Genomic DNA, 10,748 nt, shown 5'->3' on the forward strand with positions numbered 1-10,748 from the left:
TGCCGGCCTGGCCAGGGGGAGAGAAGCAGCTGTGTGGGGTGGGCAAGGCAAACGCAGCCCTGCTTCGAGACACTGCTGGGACCGCGGCAGAGCTCCAAGCCCTCAGGCCGGCTGGGGCCTAGACGCACCGACAGGCTCACAGCCCAGGCCTCGCTCACGGCTGCCTGGGGGCCCACGGGTGCACCCGCCCTGTGGGCAGTGGTCAGCGCGCGGGAGGGAGAGAGCTTCCCCCAGCCGCCCGTGTCGCCCCCAGAGGTCACGGTCGGGCCTAGGCTCAAGTGACCTCCGGAAAGTTCGGGGCTGGCTTTTGTTCCAAGAGGAGAAAGTGCCAGTTGGCTTAGAGGGGCTGTGCTTAGCGGGGACTGTGGCACGGTGGGAAGCCCCCCCCAGGAAGCCCAGACGCTTCAGGTTCCAGGGCTCAGCGAGGGAGGGTCCCCTACCCCCTCCACTGCAAAGCTAAGAGCAGGCGTGGAAGTGGGTAGGGGCCTCGGCCCCCCAGAGCCCTGGGTGTGTAGGAGAAAGACGGAGGGATGAGGCCGGGAATCCCCCCAGCCGCCCCCAACCTCCCCAGGCAGCCCCTGGGCCGAGAGATCAGCTGGGCCTGGCCCTGCCCTGGGAACAGGAAGGCCACCTCTTCCCCAGCGATTTCCCCGGCTCTGGGTGCCAACGGCGGTGCCCAGCCTCCAGAGACGGCTGGTCGGGGAGGACCCCGCCCCAGGGGGTCTTCCCGGTGGCCAGGCCTGTTCCGGGAGGTGAGAGGCCGATCCGGCCGGAAGGCCCCCGGCCACCTGGACCCCCAGACGCTGCCTGCCTGCAGCTCCCTAGGGACCCAGGGCAATCAGAGAAGCGCCAGCAACACTGTTTATTTTCAAATGACACTTTTTAAGAAAAACAGCCTCACCCAAATGCTTGGCCCTGAGTCTGGAATGTGGAGAGACAAACAGCTATGCCCCCTCCCCAGAGCCTGCACGGCCCTCTGGGGGGGTGGGGCAGGAGCTGGGGGCCGTCCTAGGGGACACCGTCTGCACGCGGTCAGGGCGTGGAGCCCGGCTCTGGGCTCTGTCCCCGGTCTCCTGTGCCCTAGCGGCCCTGACACCCCTGCAGACCCAGCAGGGCCGGCTTGTCTTGGCCAGCCTGCCGGCCCCATCACCCCAGGCCTGGAGTTCTCGGACGTTCGCTACTGCTCCTGTGTGCTCACGCCACACCCCGGGGCGGTCCCGTGCTTCCAGGCCCACCGGGCTCCCAGCCTGTGTCCACCTCGGCCTGCAGCCTGCCCCAGCCCTCTCTGCCCTCTGAGCCCCCACCTCCAGGAAGCCCTCCGGAAGAGCTCAGGAGGGCCTGCTCCTGGCAGGCAACTGGCAAGCCTCCACCCCCACCCCGCCAGCATCGAGGGTCTGGAACCCTTGTGCCCACAGGCCCTCAGGCAGACGGGGACCAGCGGATCGCACTGGGGGATGGCTGGCTCGGTGGCCCCTGCCCTAGAGGAGCTCCCAGACCCCGTCCCCAGCCGGGCTGCTGGCCCTTGTCCCCCTGTGTGACACCCCACCCACAGCCCAGGGGCTGGTCAGGAGGTCGACGGGGTGGCAGGGAGCCAGTGGGGTGGCCTGGGGCTGCTCCTGACCTGGGTGCGGACCCAGCCCTGGAGCCTGCTTTCGTCAGGGCACCACAGAGCCTCCCGGCCTGGGTTGCCCGGCGCTTCCGGGAGGATGCCCGTGCTCGCCCATGGTCAGGCGAGGTGCCCGCGGTGCGGGAGGGATGGCTTCCCTCCCCCAGGAGGGGACTGGCCCCTGGATCCCTGACAACCCACTGCAGAGGGGAAGAGGCGCCCGGCTCTGCCCCCAAGCCCGTGGCTTCCTGTCTCGCCGCCCACAAAGCACTAAAGGCCGGCGGGTCCTGGGACATCAAAGGCCCCGGGAAGCTCATTGTATTGAATTAAGTGTAAATGAGCCCGAGGCATGTGGCTTGCATTTCCCACAATTACCCCTGCCCTGGGAGGGCTTCTGGGCCAGGACAGGCGGGACAGGAGGAGCCCAGACAGACGGTGGCGCCCTCAGGCCCCGCATCGCCCCACCACGGCCCCTTGCCCCTGTGGGAAGCCTAGGCTGGGGCATAAGGAAGCCCCGTGAGGTGGACCCCACTTTGACCCACCCCGTGGGCCACCTCTGCCTGCCAGGTGGGCAGCACGAAAGCTTCTCCAGGCCCAGTGCCCTCGGGGCCCAGGCTGGCCTTCGGGATCTTCTCACAGAGTCTGCACACCCCCCCAACCCGACCCCCGCATCTGAGCGCAGCGGCCAGCGCCCGTGCCCAGCACTCAGGGGTCACGGGGGACGGAGCAGGAACCCCTCCTGCTCCCCTCGCTGGCAGGTGGGCGCCGAGATGCCGGGGCAGTGCCATTTCCCAGGCTTCTCTGGAGGCCCCAGGAGGTGGTGAGGCCAGAGCGTGGAAGGAGGGGCCGGGGGCCTGGGGGTGGGCAGAGAGCTGAAGCAGGTGAGGCCACAGGAGGGGGCCCAGAAGTCAGTGACCCAGGGGATTATCGTGCCGGGTCGCTGCAAAGTTGGCTGAGCAAACGCCAGAGCCAGGGGTCAGGGAGACGTGACTGGCAGGGCCCCCGAGGCCCCCTTTCCCTTTTCTGTTGTTTTCCAGGTCAAAATCCAACTCATGGTCTGCCCCCGTAGGGGCTATGTTCCAGGAGGCCCAGTGGTCCCAGCACCCCTGTCCACGCCCCACTCCTTCTCCCCGCCCCCGCCCCGGGTACGGCCATCCCTGCGGTGTCTCCGTGTCCTGGGGGCACCTCTGTCCCCTCGGAGCTGAGCCCTCCCCTGTGTGGGCAGCATGATTTTCTGCTTCTCTGCGGCTGCAGATTGACTCGGACCTGGTGGGGGGCAGCTGTAATCTCATCGTGCCAAGTGATGCCTCCACTGGGCCAGGGATGACCTGGTTTATGTAAGGTCACCAAAGCCCTGGCCGCCATGCTTGGTCCGCCTTGGGGGGAGGTGGGGCGCCTCCCTTGAGACCCCAGAGAGAGAAAGGAGCTGGTCCAGCCAGGCCGGGTGAAGCCAGCTCAGGCAGGCAGGGTGGGAGAGAGGCGGGTGTGGGGGATGGAGGAGGCGCCCCCGAGCTCCCCTCGGCCCCTCCGAGCAGCTGCTGGGCTTAGGCGGGCTCACTCCCCCTGGTGTGAATATCCACCATAATCAATCATGGAGGGCTTAGCCCAGGGGGCTGGGCAAACCTGTCAGCCGGCTCCAAGCAGCGGGGACAGCTGCTGTTCCGGAGGGTTCCCAGGGGCCAGACCCACCAGACAGCGGCCTCGGCCCCCCTTCCCCGAGGGGCGCCCCACCGAGGGCCCAGACTGGAGGGACTCGGGCCCCTGAGGTGAGGGCAAAAGAGGGAAGGTGAAGCTGGCGGCAGAGGCGGTCAGCGGGGTCCAGCCCTGGCTTCTGAGGCCCCCACGCCCTGAAGCCCCATCGTCTGACTCGGGCCAGACGGTGCAGGCTGTGGGTACAGGCTAGGGCTGCGATGCCGTGCCCCACCAGCCTGGGGTCGAAGGTCTTCGATGAGATGCTGGAAGGAGGGGGCAGGCTGACGGATGTGAACAGCTGCTCGCCCCGGCTCTCCCGCATGGACAGGGCTCCCTTCTCCTGACGGAGCCCCCGGCTGCCCCGTCCGTCACGGCCCACCCAGGACTGCGTGTCCACCCTCCCCTCCTCCTAATCCCCCCGCCGGCATCTTCCCAGTGTGCCCCAGAGCGGTTGGATGCATTTTCCAAATTCTCGGGCCACTGCTGTTTCCTCCTCAAATTCCCCGCCCCCCTCACCCCATCCCCGCCATGGGAAAAGGCTGTGATGCCCGGACACTTGCTCTGTCTTGGGCCGGGCGGTGGTGGGGGCGGGGGGAGAGGAGCAGCTGGCTGGGCCCGGCAGCTGTGAGGTGCAGGGGTGCCAAGGAGAAGCGCCCAGATTACAGGGGCGTCATGGGAAAGCTGTGAGCAAATGCTACCCAGACCCCTCCTGCCGGCAGCCCCGTTCCGCTCCCTCTCAGGATTTCTGGCCTCCGAGTGGCCCTGGAGGAAGGCAGATGGGGCTCCAACAGGGACCACTGTGTCCTGCGGGCCACAGGCTCTGCCAGGAATGTCCATCTGCCTGGGCCGAGTCACCTGGCTCAGAGCGCGGGGACCAGCCCTGACGCCCGCTCATGGGACATAGGACGGGCCAGCCAACCCCCCAACACAGCCTGCAGGTGGGCTCCACAGACGGGACCCCGGATGACCATGGAGGGAGGCCTCCCACGGGGCAAGGCTCCCTCCTGGAAGGGGCGAGAGCGTGGGCTGGGCCAGGAGAGAGGTGGGGGCAGCCCCGGCCAGGTGTGCACAGGACAGGAGCTGCTGGGGGCTCTGACCCCCAAGCCCTCCTCAAGGGGTCCAGGAGCCCCGAGGACGGATCCTTGTAGGCACAGCTGGCAGCCTGGCAGCGGTAGCCGGCACGGCCGTGGGGTGCCCGGCCCTGCAGCCAGAGGCGGGTTCCCTGCTGACGACGGGGGGCTTTCTCTGCCACTGGGGAGCGAGGTGGACCCGACCGTAGACCCCGGGCCTCCTCTTGCACGTTTCCCAGGCCACTCTGGTCTCAGTCAGTCCAAAGTTGCACAACGGTCTCGATCGGTCCAAAGTTGCAAGACCAGCACTTTTTGGCTGGATGGCGGCCCGGGGTGGGCTGCACCAGCGCTCAGGTCTCGGTCCGCAGCCAGCGGGCCCTCTGTGGGCCTTGACCCTGGGCCTCCCCCAGGCTGGCCGGCCCGCCCTCGCTCAGCTCCAGCCCCCTCCTCCTCGCAGCTCCGACTCGACCCCCTTCAGCAGCCGTTTTCCCATCCTTCCCGTAATAAAAATCAGAATTCTGTCTCCTGCCCACTGGACAGGACCCCAAGACAGCGTGGCCCGGTGCCCACCTTGCCTGACTGCGGCCTGGGCCCGGCCACCTGAAAATACGCATCCCGTGACCCCTCTCCCTGGGCCCCTGTGCGTGGGGGGCCCTCTCCTGCTGCCTTTCTGACCTTTTTGCTCCCCCCCCGCCCCCCGCCGCCTCCTTCTGTGTACACCGTGCAGGCCCGGCCACTTTCCTGGAGGACGAATTCCCGGGGGGAGTGCTGGCGGCGCCCGGAGCCCGTGTGCCTTCCCACACCCGTGTCCCCACGTCTTACCCACTAGCGGCCACAGGTGGCCTGGCCCAAGGCGGGGCTCCCTGCACAGGTCGGGGGGAGAGGAAAGAGTCTCCTGGTGGGGACGGGGAGACGGGGGCGGGCAGCAGGTGTGTGGGCCCCAGGCCAGGCCAGCAGGACGCCATCTCGCTGCCCTGGGACGCTGCCCACGGGGAGCGGGCCACCGGCTTCAGACAGTCGTCAGCTCATCGGTTTTACAGCCCCTTGAGCGGTCTTTGCTTTATTGGGGTAAAATACATGTGCCGTGGAAACTGCCGTCGGGCCCGTGTGTCGGGGAACAGGGCAGCAGCATCAAGCACCTTCCCGTTGCTGTGCAGCCATCACCACCCCTCTGGACTCTTCATCTTCCCAAGCGGAAGCCCCTTGGCTCGCCCAGCCTCCTTGGGCCTAACCCCCGGAGGCAGACGGACAGGGAGGCCGCTCTGTGTCACCTCCTCAGGGGCTGCCTGAGGCACAGAAATGTCGACTGGTATCCCCAAGTCCCAGGGCTGGGTCGTGGCGGCAGGGCCCCGGGGGGACAGACGGGGACGTGGCGGAGGGCCCTGCGTCCCAAGGCAGCGGCCGAGCGACCCATCACCAGACGAGGCCGGGGCCCTGCCGCCCACCTGCCTGCTGGAGGTGAACCTCACAGCCCTGACAGCAAAGGGGGGTCTCACCTTCCAGCCTCTGGCTGTCATTAGCTGCTCCCGGGCGGGAGGTGGGCCCTGCAGCCAACGAGGATCCAGGCTCGCGTGCGGCCACCTGGACCTCATTACTCTTAAGTGGTCGGGTCTGGGGGGCGGCGGGGGGAGAACGGTCTGCACCCGCCCCCACCCCTCCAAGCCAGCACTCCGGGGGCTTCACCACAGAGTGGAACTGAACTAGGCCCACCCCGGAGCCTGGAAGGGACGTCTGTGGGAGGCCGAGCCCAGCAGGGAAGAGACCAGGATGGGGGTGGAGGGAGGGGATTTGGGAGGGGGGGGTCAGATCGTGGTCCATCCCCTGGGGTCCCTCCACCCTCCCCGAAAGGGACCCAGAGTATTTGCAGTTAAGATCACCATCAATGCCCCGTTTCTGACAGGTGGTAGGGGTCATGGGGCCTTTCCCACCAGGCTCAGCCTGCAAAGGACCCTCCTGACTCTCCCCCACCTCCCCACACCCCAGGAAGCCTCTAGCAGGTGATGGAGCCAGGAGTATGCCGAGGGGACCCTGGGGGCAGCCAGCCGGGCAGCCCGAGATCCCAGCTCTGCAGCCACAGGAGCTCCGGCTGCCCAGACCCCACCTCAAGGTGCATTTCAGCTGACAGGAGGCACCTGGGTCCTGGGTGGGAAGGACTCGGGGTCTGGGGGCCCCCCAGCATGGGCCCAGAGCGAGGCTTGCAGCTCCTGCCCCGCGTGGAGCAGAGACTCCAGGGAGGACACTCAGGGCTGGGGGCGGGGAACGGCGGCTGATCGGGGCCCTAGCGGCTGGCTCGGGCTCCCACGCCGAGGGTCCCCCACGTACCCCCATCCCTTCATCCCGGAGCCCTCCTGGCTGACCGCAGGAACGTGCAAGATGGCGCCGGGGAGGCCGGCAGGCGGGGCGGGGGCGGGGCGGCCTCCGCACAGGCTGACCTGAGAGATGGGAGCGCGCCCGGGCTCTTGGCGTCATCACGTATGTGTTTTTACCCACTGAGCAATATACACTAAATGAGGCTCAAACGAGCACAGCCAAAGGAACGACCGATTCTGTCCTTTCTTCTTAATCCCTTTGGCTTAGGGTTTCCCAGCCTGGACAGCCTGTCCGAGGGGAAAGCTGCCCAAGGGCACATGGGCATCCGTCCGGGGACATTCAGGCAGTGACCAATCCCCGGCCACCCTGGCGTGCGCCCTGCATCATGGGCCATTTCCCAGCCGGCCAGTGGGGGAGCAGCCGCCGTGGGTCCCCGAGTCTTGGTGAGATGGTCAAGGATGGACCCGTGATGGAGACCAGCATGCAGCCATGTCCGGGAGTGAAGGAGGCGCACAGGCCAGGACAGAGGACATCTTTGCCATCCCCTGGGCCAAACCATGAAAAGCAACCCTCTCCCCCCAGCCCCCAGCACCAACCTGGAGACACCCTGGGCCGGAGCCCAGCATGGCCACTGCCGCATCTGGGCAATCCAGCTTGGGACAGGTCAGTTCCCAGACATCCAGGCTGGAGCTGGTCCTTGAAGAGTCTCCGAGTCCAGCCCGGCACAGGAGGGCCAGGTGAGGGCCCTCTGTGGGCTCGGAGGATGCGACCAGGGGCTGGCTGGGGTGCCTGCCCTGGAGGTGGGTGATGTCTCCCCTCGGCGACCATTCACCACAGGAGATGCCCTTTGGTGAATCTCCTTCTGAGGGCTGCAGGTTACCCAGAGTGCCACCTGGAGACGGCTGCCCCTTCCGCCAGCACCCCCAGCCGGAACCCTGGCACCCAAGTGTCCAGCCGTGGCCCCAGGGAGGAGCTCAGCCCCACCCCGAATCAAGAAGTGGCCCCAGTCCCGTATCATTTCAGCCTATCTCCTCCCATCCTGGCTTCCCAGGAGGTAGGGAGCAGGCCCCTCCGGAGGCTCCCCAGTCCCAGAAGGGTGTCCTCTGCCAGGCACGCTCACACCCGGCTCCCGCCGGACATGTAAGCTGCTGCCGCGGGCCCTGCTTGGAGCCTAATGGGCCTTTGCGATAAGCAGACCTCATCAGGAAAAGGCGCCGGTGCCCCTCACCCTTACTCCCCAGCCCCCAACCCCATTGGGCTGGGAGCTTTGACTTAAGCAAGTCATTAGAGCCAGTTAAACAGAGGCATCAGGAGTCTTGTCCGCACCCTCCACCTTTATCCTGCCCTCCCCCACCTTGGGCCTTTGACCCCACAATGCTTTGCATTCTGGGGGGCTTTCTCCCGACTCCCTCCAGTCCCAGCCCCATGGAGATGGGGTGATGGGGCTGTTATCCCATCCGGCAAGAGAACACAAGACCAGAGAGGAGAGGCGACCCGTGGCCCATCGCGCTGGGGTCCACAGTGGGCTGCAGGGGGACAGGCCCAGCTGGCCCCGAGGGGAGTGCTGGGCGCCATCCCGGTCCAGGGGAGGGTCCTAGGAAAGGAGCAGGGATGAGGAAACAGCTCTGGGTCTCTAGAAGTTTCCTCCAATCTCTTCTGATTGAGTTACTCAACTCCACTTGGCCCCGTGGGATGAGGGCCCCTTCGTCCGGGGGGTGGGGGGGCACCCACCTCTGGACCCCGGTCCCCAGCGCCCTTCCCTCCTCAACCTGGTGAGGGCCTGCTCTGGCAGCTCCCGAGACCACCGTCTCTCCAGAGCCCCTCCGCCCTCCCTGCTCCCCACGTCACCCAAAGGTGCCCCAGGCCCCGGTGGGGCTGCCACGAGGGCAGAATGCGGCCCAGGACCCCCAGCCCCTCCGCACCCCCTCCCCTCTGACAACCTCCGAGGTCAGACGCATCTCTTCTAGTCTGTGTTTGCCGCTGGAGGGGACTCCAGCTGCCCACGGGGTGGACGAGGGCGTCCATGGGCCAGCATGGCCACACAAAATGGCACCCGTCTTGCTTCCTCAGCAAGGAGGGAAGATGCCGCTCTTTGGGTGGATGGACACTGCTCACTCCCTGTCCACCCCCGGCCAGCTTCCTCGGCTCTCTCCTGTCCCCCAAAGAGTGGCCATCAGGACGCCCTTCCTTCCAGCCGCGGGGAGCGCCATTCCACGCGCCCCCCCATCCTTTCCGTCCTCCAAGCTCGTGTTTTGGCCCCTTCCCCAAGGCCCCAACCTGTCCAACCTCCTTGCTGTCTTCTCCAAACCCTCTCTTTTTCTAAATGTCCGTTTGTCCCCACCGAAGACCCTCCATCCTTGCCAAGTTCTCTCTCACATGCCCTGCTAGCTCTGCTCCACCCTCCCAGAGACCTCCTGGAAACTTCCACCTCTTTCCTGGTCTATCTCTCCAGGCAGCAAGAGTGGGACCCGGTCGGCCTTTGGGCCGTGGAGTTGGTGGTCTGGGGATGCGTGCTACTGACTGACTCTCAGGAAGCCGTGCAGGGGGGGGTGGGCCCAGGGCCGGGGGCCGGGGTGTCTCTGTGGGAACGGCTGGAGCCTCGCCTGGGCCTGAGGGAGGCCCCGCCTGGCAGGGCCATGTCCGGCCTGGGCAAGGAAGTGGTCACCCTGTCGGGGCCTGAGACGGAGCGGCCGAGGGCCGGCTGCCGCGGGGACCGTGCAAGCTTGGCCTGGACTCCACCATGGTACAGCGCTGGACGAATGCTCCGTGCCACTCAGCTTACCACGTGACCCTGGGGTCCCCGCCGCGGCCCCCGGGCCGCCCCGGAGCCTCACCAAGCCTCACAGAACCCTGGTGGGACCGGACTTGGGGCCCGCGGAAATGCGGGGGGACAAGGGATCCAGAAACAACCCAGTCCCCAGGCCGAGCTGGCCGAGGCCTTACTCGGATGGGGCTTCCCATCCCAAGAGACGCGCCGGCCCGTCGTCCGGATGCAGCTCCCTGGGGCCACGGTCGCCCGCCATGCTTCAGGCGGGTCTGGGATGCCCTCCTCCGGGGCCTCGCCCACTTCTCTGCAGCAGGGACAGGGAGCACGGCCAGCTGCGGGGCGGGGGCGGCAGGGAAGGGGGTGCCCTGGCCCCTCTGCTCCCCCGTGGGCACTGGAGAGGGTCTCGGGGTGGCCAGGAAAGGTGAGGAGAGACGAGAGACCCCAAGAAGGAGGGCGACATCATGGCGGGTAGTGTGACGGGGGAACATGGCCGAGCCCCGGGCTGGCGGCGGGGCCTGGCCGGCCGGCCCTCCAGAAGCGTGCCACTGACTCCTGGCCAGGCTCTGTTTGCTATGTGTGGGGTTTGCAGAAAGTGCTGACCTGCTGAGCCCATAGGCCAGGCTCAGAGGGGACAGGAAGGCGGTGGCTGCCCAGCCTCGGGCACTGCTGCCCCATCTCCCGTTTCCAGGGCACCGGAGCCACCAGATCTGCCGGCTCTGTGCCCGGGGACAGGCTTGCCTGGTCACTCCAGGCCGGGCTATCAGCGTCACCAGGGAGAGGGTTAAACATCCACCCTGCGTCCAATGCCCCCAGGCGGGTCCCTCACTCCTGCCCCCCCCATGTCTCCTCTGAGACCCTGGACGTGCCCCTCACTCCTGCCCACCCCGCCCTCTGAGACCCTGGACGTGCCCCTCACTCCTGCCCCCCCCACCCCCGTGCCTCCTCTGAGACCCTGGACGTGCCCCTCACTCCTGCCCCCCCCACCCCCGTGCCTCCTCTGAGACCCTGGACGTGCCCCTCACTCCTGCCCCCCCCACCCCCGTGCCTCCTCTGAGACCCTGGACGTGCCCCTCACTCCTGCCCCCCCCACCCCCGTGCCTCCTCTGAGACCCTGGACGTGCCCCTCACTCCTGCCCCCCCCACCCCCGTGCCTCCTCTGAGACCCTGGACGTGCCCCTCACTCCTGCCCCCCCCACCCCCGTGCCTCCTCTGAGACCCTGGACGTGCCCCTCACTCCTGCCCCCCCCACCCCCGTGCCTCCTCTGAGACCCTGGACGTGCCCCTCACTCCTGCCCCCCCCACC

The sequence above is a fragment of the Physeter macrocephalus genome, chromosome 18 (genome assembly GCF_002837175.3).
Source record: "Physeter macrocephalus isolate SW-GA chromosome 18, ASM283717v5, whole genome shotgun sequence".
In the NCBI taxonomy this organism is placed as follows: Eukaryota; Metazoa; Chordata; class Mammalia; order Artiodactyla; family Physeteridae; genus Physeter; species Physeter macrocephalus.